General features: G+C 36.0%; 1 long non-coding RNA gene across 3 annotated transcripts in view; it reads right to left on the reverse strand.

Annotated features, from left to right (window-relative positions):
- Positions 1 to 715: 715 nt before the first annotated feature.
- The window catches only part of LOC148135820 (uncharacterized), a 78,674-nt gene continuing 56,807 nt past the window's right edge, over positions 716 to 22,582 (reverse strand). For 2 of the 3 annotated variants that reach the window (XR_015754959.1, XR_015754962.1), the window contains 6 exons: positions 13,773 to 13,842; positions 12,552 to 12,595; positions 10,105 to 10,153; positions 8,862 to 8,927; positions 7,116 to 7,198; positions 716 to 2,535 (listed from right to left, as the gene is read on the reverse strand). This is a non-coding gene — a long non-coding RNA (uncharacterized LOC148135820). The remainder of the gene's footprint in view (positions 2,536 to 7,115; positions 7,199 to 8,861; positions 8,928 to 10,104; positions 10,154 to 12,551; positions 12,596 to 13,772; positions 13,843 to 22,582) is intronic. The other variant, XR_015754958.1, reaches the window with a different exon arrangement.

Consider the following 22,582-nt stretch of genomic DNA (forward strand, 5'->3'; position numbering starts at 1 on the left):
AATTTGCAACCAGAAGAACTAGTTCTTTTCTTTTCATCGGAACGCAAAGACCCAAAGACACTGAGAATTAGTGAGTCAATGCAAGCATTCAACTGAAGACAACATCCCCTCTTTCCAAAAATGTTCAAAAGTTAAAAAAATCAAAATTTATTGCCATTGTTGAATGAAAGAATAAAGAGATGCTAATTAATTTTCATTTGATTTTGTTGCATGAAACATCCATGAGTCGTATTATGATTACAAATACAATAGATGTGAATATTGAAGTCAAATAATAATTGAATTCAACTATATTTCAATAGGCAAAATAAAAATTGATATTTACATTGATTGAGAGATTGTGCATTGCAATATCTTTACAGTGGTTCATGTACTGTGCTGTAAATCCACATTTGCGCAACCTAGCAGATTGAATAATAATTATTTTTATTATGAATTAGCAACAATTGAATTATGAAAATCTGTCAATGCATTAAAGAATAATGACAAATCTCTTTTTGCAAGTGATTGAGCAATGTCTGGAAAGGAACTGGAATTAATTCAGTGAAAAGTAATTACATTTTCCTGAATGTTAAGTTTGAGATTACCGTGATCATTCAAATGAGGAAACATCAGATATTTGCAATGACGTTGTATGGGAAGTCATTGGTTCGTTTATGGGTAGGTGATTTGAATAATAAAGGCATTTTCATACTGTACTATTAGTGCTCAGAAATAATGGATTAAATCTAAATATGAATCTCTCTATACTTGTTCAAAATACCTTTTTATAAATAATTGTGCCATTATTGTAATGGCAATGACTTGATAATGAATGCTGTCTTTTGAAGAATTAAAATGACTCAATGTTTCAAAAGCACTTTACTGTGATGTTGATTGGATATTTATTAAGGTCAGTAAACTGAGGAATAAAACATACTCCCTTGCTTTATGGATTGAAGAAAAATGAGCCATTCAGTGATTATTGAGCAAAATTCTTCTTTTTTTAAGTAAAAAATGTACGTAATACAAGAATTGTGCATTTCCATCCACCTGATTCCTTGTAGAGATATGTTACATCAATTTATATAATTAATATTATGATCAATGTTTATAGATTTGTGTCAGAATTAGAAAGAGAATTAGTAAGTCATGAAAGTGAGCTTGAAACTGAACAACAATGTAGTCAATGACATGTGGCATATACGCGATTGTAATAATATTGTCATTTTTGTACAATGCTGGAATAGAAATGACAAAAAAATCAACATGGTCAAAGCAGTTCTTTTCTTACAATGAAATGAAAACAATAATCATTTTGTAGCACGCATGATTTGATATAGCAGTTTTTTAGTGAGACATATACAGTGATGACTAACCCTTTTGCAAAAAACGTAGGAATTTCACAAATTTAAAATGCAGTATTTGTTCAATTTGTAATAAAAATGGTTATAATTTGAATTGTCTCTTGTACACACACAACGAAAAAGGAGCTTAAAGATTGTTAGATTGACAAAAATTTGCTTCCCAACGTTGTTGTAGTACAGTCAATATCCGTGATAATGTAGAATTATTGGTTTAAACAATATAAATCAACATTAACGAGTGAACTGAAATATAGCACATCAATTGCATTAACTGCATAGAATAGTAAATAAATGCTTACTGTTGTCATTTGTACTAGGAATAATAAGATACTAACTCAGGTTATTCCACTGAATAGTAATCAGCTGATGATGAATATCTTTGTGTCGCTTTATCTGCACTGTTTTGTGTGAACATCGATTTCAATAAATTTAGATATTTACATGAATTAGGAACAGATTGATAACTGGCTATGAAAGACCTTACTTAAGGTTAGGCAATTTTAGTATTCACTAGGTTTGCTGAACAAAACACAGTTAAGTCATTATGCAATAAACGAGATTAGAGAGAAATATACAAATTCAATTTTCAAATGAATGAACTCGCAATATTTTCACAGCATTTCAATCTTACATTCAATATAAATAGATGAGTGGAAAACTTAAAACAAATTTCAGACAACTCATAAACAGATCAATAATTAAAAATTGATATATAGCAGGAAGCAGCATTTGTTTATTTAACTGTAGAAGAACTTGATTTTCTTCTCATATTTATACCTTTGAAGGATCAAGCACTACGTGCAGTCTGAACTCAGCTCTTCAGAACAAATGAAAAATAAGGAATATCTTTACTTTGCATATTTCGTCTTTGTGAGTGCAACGTTATCAAATGTTTTGCAAAGAATATTGATTGAGTGGAAATAGATACATTCTTTTATTAGCGGACTGAAGAAAATGTATAGCAGATACTGTGATTATTGGAATGAACAACAAATGAAAACATATCTAATGTCGAATTGAAAGGCAATTCATTCGATTCTTACATATTTTCTTATCAACATTCAGAGCTGCTCTGTCACAGCTCTGTGCAAGGTTTGAATTGAAATTTGTACCCTCGGGTCTGGTAATAGAGACACGACCAGAGTTGCACTAGATTCCTTCATAACATTCCCAACCAGGCTCGGCAGGGCTGAAAAATAATCATATATTTATTATGAGAATTGGATTGGAATTAAATGATTGGATACTGTTTATAATTTACTGAAAATTCAGCAGTAATTCACAATAATGATGGGAGTTAACAAATGTCTTAATTAAACATAATTATTATAATCACTTGTGGTACGACAACTTGATAGAATTGTGTGATTACTGTGCATTATAAATAAAATGAATTTAATTATTCGAAATGTTCAGAAGTTTACCATTTTCTGAAATGTAAATTAAAATGATTTTGATCTACACGTAAATTGGAACAAAATGATGAGTTGATCAGTCAATGTGCCTATTCAGCTGAAGACAACTTTCATTCCTTCTGAAAGTGTACGATTTCTAAGAAGTCACCATTTCCTGTGGTTGTTTAATGAAATAAGAGAGATGCCAGCCCTTTTTGTGTATCGTTCAAAACATTCATGGGGATTGAAACGATTTTCCACATGAAAAATATTCAACTGTTATTGTGATTAAAAAACACAATAAATGTTAACAATTGGAGTGATTTCCAATCAAACCAATTCAAAAGTGTTTCCAAGTTTAAAATGAAAATCAATATTTAGAATGATTTAGAGATTATACATTACAATATCCTTGCATTAGTTATTATAACAAACATAGTTTCACATGTACACCCCTTACCGAGATGAACAATTATTAGGTATTGGCAACAAATCGATTTGAAAACTTTTATTAATGAATTTAAGAATAATGAGGTATCTCCTGTTCCTATTCCACTGAGTAATGTTCACAAATGAAGAGAGATATTGCAGTGCAAAGTAACTGGTGTTCTCTGAATTTCAATGGCTGAGAAGACTGTGATTTTTCAAATGAGCAAAAGTCAGATATTTACAAATGATGCTGCAATGGCAATTATTGGACTTTTGTGGGTGTATTGGTCTTATCAAACAGGTTTTAATATTTTGCACACACACTAAAAATATGGGAGATATTAAAGGCGCATTATACTTGTTGTAAAGCCTAAGTTAAAGTATTGCGTAATTATTGTAATTGATAATTATTTCTAAAATCCTGATAGATAAATTGACATAATATTTTGAATGCACTTTGCTCTGATGTCGATTGTATATTCATTAACATTAATAAACTGAAAATTAAAATATAAAACGTGGCTTTAATAATTAAAAAAATCTCAGCAACAATTGAACATAGTTCAATTTCTTTGGTTGGTTCATGTCTATTTTATTAATGTAACTTTATCATAATAAATGTTTCGACAAATGTGAGAACTAGGAAGAAAATAATTAGGCTGGGAAAGTAAGTATTATTGTGAACGAAACATCGAGTTAATGACATTTCGTATAGGAAGTAATTTTGTAGCAAATGACTAATAATTGTGTGATTATTGTTCATTGACAACTAATATTGGAAGAAAATAAAACTATCTCAAAATGAAAATAAAATAAATATCATTTTGGAGGTCACATGATTATAAAATGGAAATTGTCAAATAATGTGACATTTCAGCTGAAGAATTGTTCTTCCCTCCGCCATCCCCACGTGTAGTATATTCAATAATTTAAAATTTAGTATAAGTTGAAGTAAATAACAAACGGATGTACCTACATTGTTTTCTTGCACACGAAAAAAAGTAATAAAAAACATGAAAATGATATCGCTCTGCAAGTAATAATTTCACAGATAATAAGTGCTTGTATTGAATTTAAATGTCACAATAGCTGTAGGAGTGATTTCCCCTTACAGGGGATGAAGACTGAGGAGATAGGCAGAACTCAGGCAAGTGGAAGATGTTTACTCATGCTGCAATCAGTTAATGCAGGGATCATCCCCCGAGGCCAATCTTGGAAGGGATGTCAATGACACACTGTAACGTGTACAGTAAAAAGCAGTATTTTTACACACTTTAGTCTGTATTACAATGTCCACATGCAATGTGGTTACAGTCCATCCCCACTTATACAGACACCCGATCCTGTAGAACACCTAACCTTGGATCAATATCGCTATGGATAGCCCGAGCTTCCTATTGCTTCATGATGTTTTACAGGTGCTATAATCTCCAGGCCGTGGGATCTCTCTGTGCATTTTATTTCGTCAGATTACAAAATTAATTGCTGCCATCCTTTGGGCCTTTCACTCTGCCTTATTTATGATTCTCAAGAATATGTAATTAGAAACTTTTTAAATGTTCTAAGCAACTTTAAAATAGTAACTATTTCTGACAATCAAACCTGTCTGATTCCCTGATAGCAGCTGTGGAAGTTAGCTGGGCTCTATCCTGCAGTTGGTGTTTATTCATTCACTGGTACAATTATTCTTTCATTAATGAAAGTCAGGGTTGGTCATTTTTCTGTATGCTGGCATTCTCTTAAAACTATCTGGAATATCACTGTCTGGAATGGCATACTAATGGACTTAGAGTAGGATTGTACAAATGTTCTTTTTTAATTTAAGACTGAAACAGACTGTTAGTCTTATTTATCTCTCCTCCACATTTTGTGTTTTAATTCCAAGGCAAGCTGCTCGGGCCATCCCTCCAGCAGCAAATCAATAAGGATTTTAGCACTAAAATAAAAATCAGCATTCGCTACCATGAGGAAACAGTACCCTGCAATATGCTTACGTCACTGAGACTTAATTCCACACTTAAAGTCGACTCTACTTATTTAATCAATGATTAAATATTAGATATAAGTAACAATTAGTGTTAAAACTAGTCACTGTTAACTTAAAATGATTAGAAATGTCATATTACTATCCGTAACTTGTAGAATTGAACATTAATTATTGGAGTCTAAAACAATCAGACGTATCTTCATTTTGTAAGGCCGAATATTAATCCAATGAATTCTGTGAACATTTAAATGAGAAGATATCAGATATTTCCTGTCAGTGTTGGATGAGGAATCATTGCTTGGTTTGTGGTTGTGTTGACCTGGAATAAAATGACTTTGTTTCTTTGTAAAATTTGCACTAAGAAATAATGATTTAAATTGAAATGTGAATCTCACGATATTTGTTACAAAACCTAAATTGAATTACTATGTGATTGTTGGACTAACAATGAATTGGTAATCTATTTTAGAACACTGATTCATTAAGTGATTCAATATTTCGAAACGGGTTTGCTGTGATATTGATTACATAATAATTAGTATCAGTGACCTGAACATTAGAATGCTGGCATGATGTTTTAGAAAATAATGATATGGAGTCATTGTTGATCATTCAACATTCTCAGATACTCCTGCAATCTGTACTTGCTATCTTAGCTTTTCTTCTGTAGAAATACAATATATAATCCATGCAACTTTTCATGTCATCAATATTCAGACATTTGTGTCAGCATTATAAAGAAAATAAATCGACAACGAACATGGGTATCATAGCAAAAAACAGTCAACAGCATTTATAGAGGAAATTTTTAAACATTGTCTCTGAGTGAATATATGAAAAAGTTTAATGGGTATCTGTTACAATGTATTGAGCCGTATTTACATTTTTATCATGATGACTGGGGGGAACCTATCAGAAAACTCGCCTATATTTAGGAATTCCTTCATCTCAAAACATGTTACTATCAGCATCCTTAGTCGTAAATAATGAAGTCTATTTAATGGTGTGAGAAAGATGTGTGTAAATTATAAGAAGGCATCTCTTGCATATATTTGGGTTGGTGTGAAAGCGTGATGTTTGCTGTGGTTACTCATCTTGAGAACAATACAATACTGACAAAAGGTTTTGCACTAAACAGTAATTAGTTGGCCTTGAATACCATCGTGTGGCTTTATGTGCAGTGACTAATTTATTTCAAGAGCTTTGAGATATTTTCCATGATCTGTAAAATGATTAATAATTGTTTGACAAACATCCACATGTGGTCATGTGGATGTATAAAACCCTTCATTATTGACATTTCCAAGAGAGGTATATAATGCTCAGGCACTGGCTGGAAGTCAAGGTGTAAGAAAATCTGATTCATCCTGGAGCTGATTGATTCTAGGTGCTGTTTGATTGATTTTGTATTTAACCCGATTTCTCTGCCTGTAGGTGAATTTAGAACATCCAATTTCTGTCCAAGGGTCTCTTCACATCACAGGAGAGTTAAAATATCATTCACATATTGTGATAACAATGAATTTTTAATTAAAGTTTTTGTTTTAACAAACAAAACGATTTGATGTTTTCCAAGAATTTACACTGACATTGATCAAATATTTATGAAGAAAGATAAACTGAGAATTATAATCTAGTTGCAGGATTGTTGAATTGTTAAACCACAGACTTAAGAGTTTTAATTTTGGAATGGTTTGGAGGCGCCAGTGTTGGACTGGGCTTTACAAAGTTAAAAATCAAACACCAGTAGGTTATTAACCAACATGTTTATTTTGAAGAACGAGCTTTCAGAGCGCTGCTCGTTCATCAGATGGTTGAAGGAGCACCGCTTAGAAAACCAGTGCTTCCAAATAAACATGTTGGACTATACCCTGGTGTTGCGTGATTTTTAACATTGTTTTTTTGGAAGGAATGTTTTCTTTATTCAAATATTCAGGCTGTTCAAGAATTCTATCTCACCTTTCGCGATTTTCTTTTAGAGACCACTCATGTATAATTCATACAATTTTCACTGTAATCAGTATTTCAAATTTCCATCGGATCTAAGATGAAAATGAGGACCAATTAATGAGTATTTCCATGAATGGAAAGCACAATAAATTCACTTTACAGAGGCAAGATTCAAATTTGATCTGAATAAGCAAATAAACATTTTGAATGGAAATATCTGAAAATGTTTACATTTAATTTTGAACGAAGTCAAGTTACTTCTTTTTGAAATGCATGGCCTAAAATCCTGTTTGAAAACATGAACAAGTCAGGACTATCAACATGTCTTGCTGTCAGTGTCCTCGGCCAATTGTCAAAAAGAATAAATATCACTTTCAGCAACAAGTATCATGCATAATTACTGAACTGAAAAGTAAGAGGATAGCTCTTGTATTTATTGACAAGAATAATAACCAGATGGTTCCTGTGGTTATTGCACTCAGTAATAATAAGATCAAGACCAATGGCAGTTAGAATCATTCGCCACTCGTAACGAAGAATAAACACTGCTTTGAGCAATAATTATCATGGATAATTACTGAACAGAAATTTCAGAGGACACCCATTCTACTTTTTGGAGGGAATGATGACCAGATGCTTACTGTGGTGATTAATCTCAGGAACAATAAGACAATTACTCAGATTATTTCCTGAACAGTAATTAGACGGTCATGAAGACCATTGTGTGGCTTTATATATTGTGCTTTGTGTGAGCATTGATTTCAATAACATTGTGATAGTATACAAGTGTGCAGCTGAGGTGAGTTGGCCATGCTAAATTGCCCATGATGCATGGATGTTTCAGGTTAGGTGCATTAGATTTTGTTAGAGTGGTGCTGGAAAAACACAGCAGTTCAGGCAGCATCCGAGGAGCAGTGAAATCGATATTTCGGGCAAAAGCCCTTCATTAGGAATACAGCCTGTATTTCTGATGTAGGGCTTTTGCCCGAAACGTAGATTTTACTGCTCCTTGGATGCTGCCCGAATCTTTGTGCTTTTCCAGCACCATTCTAAGCTAAACTCTGGTTTCCAGAATCTGCAGTCATTGTTTTTACCTAGGTTAGGTGAATTAGTCAGGGGAAATTTCGAGTAATAGAGTAAGGGAGTGTCTGGGTGGGTTACTCTTTCGATGGTCAGTGTGGACTGTTGGGTCAAATGGTTTGTTTCAACACTGTAGGGATTCTATGATAATATGATTTTGGATTAAATTGATAAGTGAGTGCTAAAGATACTACAAAAAAGTCAACAACATCTTTTAAGTTTAGCAAAGTACATTGAAGCCATCATGGATGAAGTGAGATAAGTGAGAGATAGAGAGAGAGAGAGAGAGAGAGAGAGAGAGAGAGAGAGAAATAGAGAGAGAAATTAAATGTTCAAATGAAAACACGCCAATAGTTTCACAGCATATCAATCTTACATTCAATATGAATGGGTGAATGGAAAATAAAAATAAATTCCTGACAATTCATGAATAAGTAATAATTAGAAAATAAATTTGATCAAAGCACATACCAGTATTTAGATGAATTGCAATGTTTAGTTATAAATATAGGTGATCAGCTGACCAATGAATAACATGAAGTTGCATTTGGTTATTTTGCTGAAGAGAAATTTCGACTTTTAATATTTTCATCTTTATAATACCGGAGAATAAGGATTTATGTGCTTGAAACGTTTGAACAGGTTCCTTTAAACAGTAAAACAAATCATTATTACCATGTTGTAGACTCTTCCAACTTTAAGGTTGCAACATCGTCAACTATTTTTCCAAGGAATGTAGAACTAGCAAAATTAGATGGATCATTTTATTAGTGCACTGAAGAAAATAAATGGAAAATATGTTGATGATTGAAATGCAGAACGGATTGAAGAATATTTAATGATGTTTTGAAAAGCAGTTCAATCTATACTCAGATATTTTCTAATGAAATTTCCGAGCTGATCTGACACATCTCCGCTGAAAGTGGAAATTGAAATCATTCCTCCTGATCTTGTCGAAGAGACTGTGTCAGAGCTCCACAAGGACCCGTTATAATGTTACCATCCGGAAAGGGCAGGTGTATAGTCGCATGCTTAAGGGCGGCAACTCAAATGAAAATTAATGAGATGTTTCTTGTAATTATTTGAATGGGAATTAATTGCGTATTTCCTGTGTGTAATGAACTGACAAAAGGAATTAGTAATTTACAGTAATAATGTAACAAAGCAATAATGACTTTAATTAAATATGAATTTCATGATTATTCATGATAAGAAAAAACCTAATAATTTGATCAGTGTACACTGATGAACGAAACTCAATCAATTAAATAGTTCCATATGTCCAATGCTGTTTGTCACAGAATAAAAAGAAAATTAATATGCATTTGCAACATAAATGATTAGGAAAATAAATGAATTAGTCACTCAATACGGCTATTCATCTGAAGACAACTTCCCTTCTTTTCAGAAATGTTCAACTTCCCAAAGTTTAAAATGTACTGTGACTATTTCATGAAACAATAAAGATGTTAGTTACTTTTGTTGTACTTCAAACAGTCATAAAATGTAAATTATTTTGTTCCATGAAAGATGATTAACTTGTATTGTGTTTATAAATACAGTATATGTTACCATTGAAGTTAAACATAATTAAATCAATTCAACTGTTTCCATGGTTAAAATAAAAATTGATATTCACAATGCCCACTGCAAAATCTTTACATTATTTAATTTATGAGCCATAATTTCGTAGTCATACCCTGAACTATATTGAGCAATGATTAGATAATAGCAATAATTGAATTGTCAAAGTTATATAATTTAATTTCAGAATACTGAAAAATCTCAGTTGATTATTTCACTGAGCAATGTGGAGAAACGGCCAGGAATTATTCTAATGAAAAGTAATTACAGTTCTCTGAACGCTTCAGGCTGAGATTACCGCGATCATTCAAATGAGCAATCATCAAATACTTACAATGAGGCATCGAATGGGAAGTCATTGGTTCCATTATGGGATCGTTCACCTGAACAGTAAATTGATTTTTATGCTGTAGTGTTCGTACTAATAAACAATTGATGCAATTAAAATGCGAATAGCACTATATTTGTTAGAAAGACTAACACCAATAATTGTGCAATTATTGTCATGGCAGTGACTGGAAAATCACGTTGTAATGTAAAAAAAAATCAATATTCTAAAAGCACTTTGTTGTGATGATGATTGGATATCATTAAGATCGGTAAACTGAGATATATAATATGATAGCTAGCTTTATGATTCACAAAAATGAGTCATTCAGTCATTATTCAGCAGAATTGTTTTTGGTTCAAAAATGCAGGATTACAAGAATTACATGTTTCCATCCATTGGTTTGCTTAATGAGATGTAGCTTTAATTTACAACTTTCTTTGTTCATGACCAATGTTTGGACATTCATGTCAGACGTCAGAGGTAATAAGTAGATAGTGATAGTAGATATTGCGGTGAACATAAGATACAGGGATCTTCCATAATTTTGTGATTATTGCACATCGACAAATAACTCGGGAGTAAAAAATAATTAGAAACCAACATGCAAAGCAGTTTTTTTCTTATAGCAAATTGAAAGAAATCCTAATGAGTGGCACATGGTTTGAAAACACATCAGTCACAAAAACACCAGTCAGAAATAAAATCAAGGTCATTAAAAGCATCTGTTTAAGACAATAAGACCATTATGAAGAGTATTCTGCTCAACAATAATTAGAGGACGTTGAACATCTTCATGTCGTTCTTGCAAAGAAAAATCTTTCATTATTCACAAAGAGTTAATATCGTAAATATGTTGACATGTGTATCAGAACTAGGAAGAAAATGAGAAGCAATTCACATTATTGTTTTCATGAAAGAAAGTCAAAATAAATTAAATTTACAGTGCCACCTTTCAGTATTTTCTCTGAATAAGCAGATAAAGGTTTTTAATGTGCAAAATTTTAGTTTGCGGATGACACAAACGTCGGTGGAGTTGTTGACAGTGAGGAAGGATGTGTCAGGTTACAGCGGGATATAGATAAGTTGCAGAGCTGGGCAGAAATGTGGCAAATAGAGTTCAATGTAGGTAAGTGTGAGGTGATTCACTTTGGTAAGAGTAAAAAAAAGATGGGGTACTGGGCTAATGGTCAGATACTTGGTAGTGTGGATGAGCAGAGGGATCTTGGTTCCCATGTACACAGATCTCTGAAAGTTGCCATCCCAGGTAAAATGTGCGGTGAAGCAGGCATATGGTGCACTGGCTTTTATTGGTAAGAAATTGAGTTCCGGAGCCTTGAGGTCATGTTGCAGTTATATAAGACTCTGGTGCAGCCGCATCTGGAGTATTGTGTGCAGTTTTGGTCGCCATACCATAGGAAGGATGTGGAACTGGTGCAGAGGAGGTTTACCAGGATGTTGCCTGGTATGGTAGGAAGATCGTATGAGGAAAGGCTGAGGGACTTGGAGCTATTTTCATTGGAGAAACGTAGGTTTAGGGTTGACTTGATAGAGGTGTACAAGATGATTAGGGGTTCAGATAGGATTGACCATGAGAACCTTTTTCCACGTATGGAGTCAGCTATTACGAGGGGACATAGCTTTATACTAAGGGTGGTAGGTATAGGACAGATGTTAGAGGTAGATTCTTTACTCAGCGAGTCATGAGTTCATGGAATGCCCTGCCAGTAGCAGTGGTGGACTCTCCCTCTTTATGGGCATTTAAACGGACATTTGGTAGGCATATGGAGGATAGTAGGCTAGTGTAGGTTAGGTGGGCTTGGATCAGCGAAACATCGAGGGCCAAAGGGCCTGTACTGCGCTGTATTTTTCTAGGTTCTTTGACCTATGTTCTAAAATCAACATGTTTTCACCTACAGTTGTACTAAGCCGAAATTAAATTATTTTATTTTGCAATACTTCAACTGGAACCTTGATTGGCAAGCGACTACTTATGTAGCATCCTCGGTCATTTGTAATAAAGCATGGTTATTGGTTTTAGCCAAATATTTTGTGTGCAATCACTGATTCAAAATGTAAGAAATCAAATGCATTTATTGGATGGAACTGGTCACCAAATGTTTATTGTGGGTCTTGTTCTATGGAACGATAAGATACTTACTCCGGTTTTTCTCCTGAGCAGTAAGTAGATGACCAGGAAGACATTTGTGTAGCTGTAAGTGCCCTATTGTGTCAGCATTGATTTAATTGACATTGAGATATTTTGCTTATGCAGGAAGGGATTAATATTCGCGTTAAAATTCTTAATTAAAGTCATATTTACTTCTTAAAAAATATGAGAATGCCTTTGTGAAAGAATGATTTAGAGATGCCGGAGTTGGACTGGGGTGAGCAAAATTAAAAATCACATGACACTAGGTTATAGTCCAACTGGTTTATTGGGAAGCACTAACTTTCAAGGTGCTGCCTCTTCATCAGGCGATCTTCATCTCTTCATCTGCTCGACCAAGAGAATAAGGATTGGTGTACGTGATGTTTTGAAATGCACAATAATGATGCGTTAAATGTTTATTGAAACTCTTCTGCACAATTATATTCACAGAATAAACAATATTTGAACATTCCTGAGCTGACTGGAAGTAAAATCCTGTTCCCAATATATGGATAACACTTGGATGTATTTTGATTAAATAAAATGATTTTCATTACTTAGATACTATTTCTGACACCAGTGTCTAAATATTGATTAGATTAAATATCATATGAGTTATACATTAGTTTTCTCTCAAAGACCCGTGCAGCACAGGAATTGGCCATTTGGCCCATAACGTTGTGCTGAACGTTATGCAAAAGAAACTCATCAATTCTGCCTACCCTTGGTCCATATCCTTCCAAATTATCAAAATGAACATTAAAGAGCCTTAATGTATCTGCTTCCACCACCAACCCTGGAAGTTCATTCCAGACACCTACCACTCCCTGTGTACACAACAAATTGCCCCTTACATGCCCCTTGAATTTACCCCCTAATCTTAAACGCATGTCACATAGTTTTTGATAATTCAACTCTGGGAAAAACGTTACGACCATCAACCCCATCTATGTATCTCATGATTGTACAGACTTCCATCAAGTCTTTCCCCAGTCTCCGCCACTCCACAAAAAAACAATCTGAGTTTTTCTCGCCTCTCCAAATCCAAGCAGCATCCTGGTAAACGCCCTCTGTACCCTCTCCAAAGCCTCCATACCCCTCCTGGGACATGGTGAACAGAAGTGAATACAGTACTTTAAGTATGCCTTTACCAAAGTCTTGTAAAGTTACAACATGATATCCTGACTCTTGTAATCAGTTCCCTGACGAATAAAGGCAAGTATGCCATTTGCCTTCCTAACCACCTAATTACTTGCATGGTCACTTTCAGGGAGCCATAGTCTTGAATGCCAAGGTCCCTTTGAATAATAAAGCTGTTAGGGTCCTGCCATTAACTATCTACCTTTCCTTAACAGTTGAGCTTCCAAAGTGAAACACCTCACAGTTGTATGGATTAAACTTTACTTTTAATTACTATGCCCATATCTGCAATTTATCTTTATCCTGCTGATTTATTTGACAACCCTCTACATTTTCCAGAACTGCACTGAACGTTATATCATCTGCAAATTTATTAACTCACCCAATTAGATTTTAATCTATGTCACTTCTATATAATTGTATCGCAAACAGAAGGTTTCCAGTACAGATCCCTGTGGAAAAAAGACAGAAAATTAGGGAAATGCAGAATTCTTGAAGAAATGAGGTTTTTTCAATGACAGAACAATTCTGTTGAATAATCTTCTAAAGTGTGATTTTAAAAAAAAAATTAACCCAATATTTTAATTCTGAGTTTACTGATCTTAATGAATATCCAGTACAAACTGCTTTGAAAATATTGAATCATTTTAAGTGTTGCGTTCTCACATTACATTTTATTTAATTGTCATTTCAATTATCACACTATCATGAGATTTACATTTTAGTTCAATCCATTATTTATTAGAGCCAGTATCATAATGAAATATTAACATTCTTTTCAGGTCAAAACCTGCAATCAACCAAAGTTCTCTCACCCAACAATCATTCTAACTCTCTCATTCTCTTTCATTTGAATTCTCGTATTAATGGAAGGATCATTAATCAGTCTTATCAATTAAGAGATGCTAACTATTTTTCACATCAATATTTCAGTTTTTCCAACATATTGCACAATTACATTGCATTAAGGGTTTTTTCATCATTCTTAAATTTGTTATCAGCTATTTTAAAACTAATTATTGCCAAAATCTAACCGGTAATCATTGTTGAAATCTAATATCTCCAGCTGTAGATGTGGAACTATGTCTCAGTACATCAACTAATACAAGCAATATTGCACTCTAAAATCTCTTAATCTTAGCAAAAATAATTTTAAGTGTGGAATCTTAGCTGGATTGAATTGGTTGTGAGAAAAAGTGCAGTCTGAAGAAAGGTCACTTGGCCCAACTATTAACACTGATTTCTCTCCACAGAGGCTGCCAGACCTGCTGAGTTATTTTCCAGCAATTACTGATGTTGTTTGTGATTTCCCGCATCCACAGTTTTGTTTACATTCTTGTATTGATTGTATTTCACTTCAAATCTAACATTTCTACATTTCTAATTATTACAATAAAAGCTAAGTATTTTCCATGTTAAGCATTATTTAAATTTCACGTATTCCTTATGTAAATAAACCAGAATTAACAAATGTTTGTTCTATGCTTTTACAATAGATCTTGAATTCTTAGAAATCACAATTTTTTGAAAATGAGGGAAGTTGTCTTTCACTGAGTAGTCACATTGAATGACTAATGCGTTATTTCCAATTCATGTGCATTACAAAACATGTTAAATTTAATTTATGCAGATGAATAATTGCTTCAAACAATTTGACTTACTTGATTATCATGAGATTTATGTTTATTTAACACCATTGTTGCTTCGTTCCATCACTATTAGAAATTACTAATTCTTTTTATCAGTCCATTACACACTGGAACAGTCTAATACAATCTTAATCCAATTATAACAATAAATATCTGAGCAGTTTTCCCTGTGAATAAACACAGTAAGTATGTGATTATAGTCCTGACCTTCCTGCATGGGAATATTATGGAGGACTCTGGTAATGTGTGTACTAGTAGACCAGGAGCCATGGGTTCAATTCCCACCTTCAACAGAGATGTGTCAAAACACCTCAGTGTTGATTAGAAAATATCTAAGTGTCTATTGAATTGCTTTTCAACCAACATTGTCTCAACTTGTAACTGTTGTTCATTATAATGATCACAACATCTTGAATTTATTTGCTTAACATCACTGATTAAAGTACGAATGTTATTACGCTGCTTCTAAATACCTCTCAACTTTTAATAACTTTGCAGTCTTAAAGATTCTACGGTGTAAATAATATTTAAGGTGAGGGGTAAGATTTAAAAGGGGTCTGAGGGGCAACTTTTCCACACAGTGTGTTTCACATATTGGGATGAGCTATGAGAGGAAGGGCATTGGCTGGTACAATTGCAACGTCTAAAAGACTGTTGGACAGTTTATTGGATAGAAAACGTCCAGAGGGATATGGGACAAACACAGGGAAATGGGACTAGTTTAGTTTAGGAAACCTGGCCAGAATAGCAAATAAGGCTGATTGGCCTGTTTCTGTGCTGTATCGGTCTAGCATTCAACAATTCAAACTTCAATGTGATTGGTGTCCATAAAAAAGTGACATGAATTTTAAATAATTTTTTCGCATGAAATAGTTCGCTCTTATTGTGATTAGAAATACAATGAATGTGAGCATTGAAGTGAAATATAATTAAATCAATTCAACTGTGTTTCCATGGTTAAAATAAAAGAAATGATATTCACAATCATTGTGAGTTTGTACATTGCAATATCTTCACATTACTTCATGTACTGAGCCATTATTAGAGATTTATATCCTCTACTGAACTGAACAATAATTAGATATTAACAACACTTAGATTTTCGAAAATCTATCAGTACACTTAGAAAAAGGAGAAATTTAATTTTGCTGCATGACTGTGCAATGTGCAGACATGAACAGGAATTATTGCAGTGAAAAGTAGTTATAGTTCTCTGAATTCATAATGCTGAGGTTAATGTGATTATTCAAATGAGCAAAAGTCAGTTTGCAAAGAATGTTGGATGCAAAATGATTGGTTCCACTGTGGGTTAGTTGACCTGAAAACAATAGCATTGTTGCAATGGATTAAATTAAAATATGGATAAAAATAATATATGGATCTGACGATACATGTTAGAAAGACAAACAAATTATTCTGCAATTATTATAAGGATAATGAATTCCTAATAAATGTTGTATTCTGAACAAATAAATTGACTCAATATTTTAAAATCACTTTGCTCTGATGTTAATTATTCGTACATTAATATTGGTAAACTGAAGACTGAACTATAATACAATAGACAATAGACAATAGGTGCAGGAGTAGGTAATTCAGCCCTTCGAGCCTGCACCGCCATTCAATATGATCATGGCTGATCATTCTTAATCAGTATCCTGTTCCTGCCTTATCTCCATTACCCTTGATTCCACTATCTTTGAGAGCACTATCCAACTCTGTCTTAAATGAATCCAAAGACTGGGCCTCCACTGCCCTCTGGGACAGAGCATTCCACACAGCCACCACTCTCTGGGTGAAGAACTTTCTCCTCATCTCTGTCCTAAATGGTCTACCCCATATGTTTAAGCTATGTCCTCTGGTTCGGCACTCACCCATCAGCGGAAACTTGTTTCCTGCTGCCAGAGTGTCCAATCCATTCATAATCTTATACGTCTCAATCAGATCCCCACTCAGTCTTCTAAACTCAAGGGTGTACAAGCCCAGTCGTTTCAGTCTTTCAGTGTAAGGTAATCTCGCCATTCCAGGAATTAACCTCGTGAACCTACGCTGCACTCCCACAATAGCCAGAATGTCTTTCCTCAGATTTGGAGACCAGAACTGCACGCAGTCCTCCAGCTGTGGTCTCACCAGGGCCCTATACAGCTGCAGCAGCACCTCTTCGCTTCTATACTCAATTCCTCTTGTTATGAAGGCCAGCATGTTACTAGCCTTCTTCACTACCTGCTGTACTTGCATGCTTGCCTTCATTGACTAGTGTACAAGAACACCCAGATCTTTCTGTACTGCCCCTTTACCTAAATTGATTTCATTGAGGTAGTAATCTGCCTTCCTGTTCTTGCCACCAAAGTGGATAACCATATATTTATCCACATTAAACTGCATCTGCCATGCATCTGCCCACTCACCAAACTTGTCCAGGTCACCCTACAATTTCCTAACATCCTCATCACATTTCACCCTGCCACCTAGCTTTGTATCATCAGCAAATTTGCTAATGTCAATGCTGATACCAACTTCTATATCATGAACAATACCTAGATTTATGGGATGAGGACAATAAATGAGCCATTCAATAGTTATTGAAAAGAATTTATTTTTTGTCAAAATGCAGACAATGCAGAAGTAATGTTTTCATTCAATTAGTTTACTTGCAGAAACATGTGTTTTTAATTTACGTAATTTTATTCTGATCGATGTTCAAATATTTGTGTCAGAATTAAGAAGAAAATAAAAAGATAGTGAAAGTGAATATGAGAGTGACCACAAGATACAGTCCATGACATTTTATAGAAAAAGGAATTTGCATAATCTCAAGACTATTTAATGTTAATAAATAATTGACTCCTCAGGTACTGAAGCAGTCCAAGTCCAACTACAAAAATATCTGGACAATATCCAGGCTTGGGCTTACAGGAGGCAAGTAACATACATGCCACACAAATGCAGGCTATCATGTATAACACATAACCTAACCACCATCCCTTGACATTCGATGATGTTACCATGACTGAACACCCACTATCAACATTATCCTGTGGATAATCATTGATCAGGAACTGAATTGGTCTCACCACATAAACACTGTGGCTACAAGAGTAATGCAACTCCTGGCTCCTGAAATCCTGTCCAAACGCTAACAGGCACAAGTCAGGAGTGTGATGTAATACTCCCCACTTGGCTGGATGAGTGCAGCCCTAACAACACTCAAGAAACTTGATACCATCTGGAATAAAGCAGCCTGCTTGATTGGCACTGCTGCTACTGAGCATCAGTAGTAGTGAGGGTGGATGCCTGTGGATATCGGAGCTGCAATCTCTGCCTCTTTTTATTATCAAAGATAATCGACTCTTACATTGCTCAACTTTCTCATCAACAGTATCCCAGACTAACTAACAGAAGCCGAAAGGCTCATCCCACCTCACTATTGATTATATCTCCCTCGGCAAATCCGCCACTAAAGAGTATCCTACAGTAGTGAACCACACCACTGTATTTAATGGATTAAAATTGCAACAGGATACAGACTCAGCCCTTGATATTGTGAATGGGATCCTGTGGACCTGGAACGGCAGAATAAGCTAGTGTTTACTGTCTGAGGAAAGCAGTAGACCTGGATCCAGTTACCTCTGGGATCCCATAATATTCCAGTATATCCCTCCGATACATGGCTGATGGAGTTCGTCAATTTAATCTTACCAACACCTCAATATGTCAGTTGGAGAGAAAATACACATATTACACATTTCGTTGGGTCAGGTCAGGCAGGCCGGGCTTAAAATTAACCCAGAGAGCGTGGGAAGTTAGGGAGAGATGTACCTGGGACATCACATCAGGGAAATCAAATCAGCAAAGGAGGGGGACAATCCCAGTGGAACGAAAGACCATGATTTCAAAACTATCCACCTGCAAACCGTGAACGGGATAAGGCAAACTTTAGGATTGTTTAATTATTGGAGGACTTTTGTGGAGAATTACCCAGAAATGGCAGAACTATCACGAGCCCTGACAGAAGCAGGGACATTAGCCAGGGGTCAGGGAGTCAGCATAGACACAGACAGACAGCATGTCTTTGGTATAGTTCATGACCAAGTGATGGCATGGGCTCAGTGAGGGTACATCACCTTGTCTGGGGGCCACATAGAGCATGAAGAACAGGTCAGAGAGTTTGTGGAAGCAGCTAACCTTACCAGTGAAGCAGCAGTAATGAAGATTATAGCTCACAGGAAAGTAGAAACCTCACACCATCAGGGCAGTGAGTATATGGGTAAGGCAGGTGAATAGACAATAGGCGCAGGAGTAGGCCCTTCTGCCCTTCGAGCCAGCACCACCAATCATTATGATCATGGCTGATCATCCTCAATCAGTATCCTGTTCCTGCCTCATCACCATAACCCTTGATCCCACTATCCTTAATAGCTCTATCCATCTCTTTCTTGAATGTATCCAGAGACCTGGCCCCCACAGCCTTCTTGGGCAGTGCATTCCATACACCCACCACTCTCTGGGAGAAGGAGTTTCTCCTCAACTCTGTTCTAAGTGGCCTAAACGTTATTTTTAAACTGTGTCCTCTGGTTCAGGACTCACCCATCAGCGGAATCATGCTTCCTGTCTCCAGAGTGTCCAATCCTTTAATAATCTTATAAGTGAAATACTGACTGAAACAGTGCAGACATTTGAGGAGATGGCAATGGGTGTAGCTACAGAAGTGAGAGAGGAGGTTAAAAGATATTCCCAGAAACAGTCCCACAACAGGAGAAACAGGAATTGGAAAAGGGTGGGGCAGTAATAGGACACGACAGAGTCTGGATGATCCAGCAGTGCCCCTACACTGTATAAGACAAACATTATTAAAAACATGTAATGGGCTGATCCACTCCAATCCTTGCCTGGAACAGGGAGAAATACAGCAAGGTTTTGTCGAAGGTGTGTAGTCTGTTCACAGTATGAGTCAGGGAAAGCAATCAGGATAAAATGGAGGCAGCAGCAGGGACCCAGGGGTCCATGGGAACAGTTACAGGTGGATTTTACACACACACCCATCCCAATCCCAGGGAAGGAAGCCCTACTGGGTTTTAATTAATAGGTTTACTCAGTGGATGGAAGCATTCCCCTGCAGATTCTGACCAAGAGACAAATGTTATAGGGAACATAGCTAAAGATCTATGTGCCCTGTTTGGTACTGAACAGAAATCCCACCCCCCATACCACCCACAGAGCTCTGGGACGGTAGAAAGAATGACGCAGGCACTGAAAGCTAGTCTGACTAAGGCTCTCTCAGAGACTTGACAGCGATGGGTTAGGGTAATCCCCACCAGCTTAATGAAACTGAGGACAACCCCAGCAAAGGGGACGGGGCTGTCCCCCTTTGAACTAGTGACTGTATGGACAATGCAGATGCCACAGGGTATGGTAGTGAGAGGGCCAGAGACATGTGGTAGTGGGAGGCTGGAGATGTGCAATGACAAGGATAGGGTTAAACCATTTGTGAAAGAACAGGCAAAGCAGCTGCATGAGCTGAGAGAATCCGAGACTGTGAAAGGGAACACAGAAATATCCGAGCTGACATTCCAAACCATGGAGTTCAGGTCAGGGGGAAAATATTACTGGAACATATGAAGTGAACACATCAAAATGCTGGACTTATCTGGGGGACCCAGAGAGGGACCTCTCCCATTATGTATTAGTAAGGAGCTCTGAATAAACGTTGGTCATGCTGCTCAACGCAGAACTCAAGGCTCCTTTTTGATATTTCCTCCAGCAACACTTGTGTAGTGGCATGTTGCTGGCTGGAGGTCTATGGCTAGTGCTGTTCCACAAGAATCAGAACTGAGACATCTGTTATTTGTAATGTATATAAATGAAAAGTTTGAAAATGCAAACGACTCAATTAGCAAGTTTGTAGATAGCACAAACTGTTGAAGTTGTGAATCGTGAAGAATGATGACAGGATACAGCAAGAAAGAGATGAGTCAGAAAGTTTTGTGGAGAAATTGCAGATATATTTTAACTCAGACAAGTGTGAGGTGATGCGTTTTGGAAGACACATAGCAAGAGGAATGTATACAATAAACGGAAGGGCCCTGAGCATCACTGATATACAGAGGGATCTTCAGCTGCAAGCTGAAAGGTCCCTGAAAGTGGTGAAGGAGGTGAATGGCAGGCTTGGCTTCTTTTGTCAGGGGAGTGAATATAAAACTATAATCACGCCACCTTTGGGTTATTGTGTGCCGTTTTGATCACCACATTACAGGTAAAATGTGAAGGCTTTTGGGAAGGTGGAAACAGATTTGCCAGGATGTTGTCTGGATTGGGAGAGGTTGGAAAATCTTGAATTGTTCTCTTTGGAAAATGGGGTGAACCAACTGGCACAGACAGAGTTTGTAAACCATGGTTTCCTACAGAAATTGCATCTCTTGTTAAGGAGAACAAAGAGGCTTATGTGTTGATGAGGCAAAATGGTACAGCTGAAGCAATAGAGAGTTATAGATCAGCTAGGAAGGATTTAAAAAGACAGTTACGAAAAACAAAGGGAGGACACGAACAGTCTTTAGCAAACAGAATAAAGGATAACCCTGAAATTTTCTGTAGGTATGTGAAGAATAAAAGGATGATTAAGGTAGGAATAGGGCTAATCAAAGACAGAAGTGGGAAGTTGAGTGTGGACCCTGCAGAGAGCGCAGAAGTGCTAAATGAAGATTTCTCATCGGTGTTTACACAGGAAAAGGAGAATAATGTAGAGGATAAAAATGTGGTACGAGATATTAGATTAGAAATGATTGAGGTTAGTTACGCACAGGTGTTATCAATTCTAGAAGGAGTCAAAGTAGACAAGCCCTCAGGCCAGATGGGGTTTATCCGTGGATTCTTTGGGAAGCTAGGGAGGAGATAGCTGAGACTTTGGCTTTAATATTTGAGTCACCATTGTCTATGGGTTTAGTTCTCAAGGACTGGAGGATTCAAAAAGTTGTGCCCTTGTTCAAGAAGGGCAGCAGAGATGACCCAGGTTATTATGGACCAGTGAGCCTTATTTCTATTGTAGGAAAGGTTATGGAAAGGATTATAAGAGGTAATCATCAACAAGCAACAATTTGATTATAGATAGTCAACATAGTTTCGTCAAGGGCAGGTCGTGTTTCACAAACCTCATTGAGTTTTTTGAGAAGGTGACCAAGCATCTAGATGAGACTAGGGCAATTGACTTGGTATACATGGACTTCAGTAAAGCCTTTGATAAGGTTCGACATGGTAGGCCGATGGAGAAAATGCAGAGACACGGAGTTGAGGGTGATTTAACAGTATGGATGAGAAATTTCTGAAAGAAGGCAGCGAATGGTGGTAGATGGAAAATATTCAATCTGGAGCCCAGTTACTTGTGGTGTTCCACAAAGATCTGTTTTGGAACCACTGCTGTTTGTCATTTTGATAAATGACTTAGACGCAGGCATAGGTGGATGGATTAGTAAATTTGCAGATGACACTAAAGTCTCTGGAGTAGTAGACAGTTTGGAAGAGTGTTACGGGTTGCAGGGTGATTTAGATA

The sequence above is a fragment of the Chiloscyllium plagiosum genome, unplaced genomic scaffold, assembly GCF_037043375.1.
Source record: "Chiloscyllium plagiosum isolate Xiang-an unplaced genomic scaffold, Cpla_swu_hap1 HiC_scaffold_48, whole genome shotgun sequence".
Classification (NCBI taxonomy): Eukaryota; Metazoa; Chordata; class Chondrichthyes; order Orectolobiformes; family Hemiscylliidae; genus Chiloscyllium; species Chiloscyllium plagiosum.